General features: G+C 36.8%; 1 non-coding gene across 1 annotated transcript; it reads left to right on the plus strand.

Moving 5' to 3' along the window:
* The first annotated feature begins 539 nt into the window (after positions 1-539).
* On the plus strand, positions 540-646 carry LOC121215824 (small nucleolar RNA R71). The gene has a single exon (XR_005911795.1). It is a non-coding gene; the product is annotated as a small nucleolar RNA R71 (small nucleolar RNA).
* Positions 647-949: the final 303 nt, after the last annotated feature.

Below are 949 nucleotides of genomic sequence, written 5' to 3' on the forward strand. Positions count from 1 at the left end.
TTTTTTGGTCATGCATGAGAATGATGAACACATTTTTTTTCTCTTTGTTTTCTTCCTTCAATTTCTTATTAGTTTATTGCCCATGCTTCTTATTTTATTCTTCCATTAACACGACATGTTTCATGACATGTTTTGCCCATCATCCCTTGTCATGGCCGGCCACTAGTACTTAAATGGGGGGAAATTGACATGCAAGTCCACCCCTTTGATTACATGCACTATTAGGCCACTTGCATTTGCCTAGCACATTTGTAAATTTTCTCACATAAGTCCTATCAACTAAATTCACATGCAATTAACTAAATCGAAGCTTAAAACTTTCACACATTTATATTCACATATTTTAGGCAATAATTATCACATTCAAATAATTTGGTGACTCGGTCTAGCGGTCCCGAGACCGCTTTCCGACTAGGGTCACTTTAGGGCTGTCACAATAGGATTTTTCAAGCAATGTCCTATTAGTAGATGTATCCACCATCATTCGCGTATGAGCCTTTAATCCATTGTAGAACATTTTCATCTATGTCCAATGTTGAAAACCATTCATTGGGCGTTTTCTAATTAGTTCCTTAAAACACTCTTATGTTTCATACAATGTTTCATCTTCAAATTGCCTAAATGATGTAATGTTGTTCCTAAGCTTGGCATTCATGTTTGGAGGATTATACCTAAGTAGAAATATCTAACACAGTTCATTCCAAGATGCTATCGTACCTGATGGTAACGCATTCAACCATGATCTGGCATGATCTCATAATGACTAAGGGAATAATTTTAATATAAGGGATGAGTGTAGGCGAATCCCTATTGTCGAAAACACCAAGTTGTCGATTCTGTGGAAGCCTTTATGGCTATTATGTGGAAGCCTTTGTGGTTGTTTTGTGGAAGCCTTTGTAGCTGTTCTAAATTGTGGATGTTCTGATATATGTGAGCCTTTGTGGTTGTT

This window comes from Gossypium hirsutum, chromosome D03, assembly GCF_007990345.1.
Source record: "Gossypium hirsutum isolate 1008001.06 chromosome D03, Gossypium_hirsutum_v2.1, whole genome shotgun sequence".
NCBI lineage: Eukaryota > Viridiplantae > Streptophyta > Magnoliopsida > Malvales > Malvaceae > Gossypium > Gossypium hirsutum.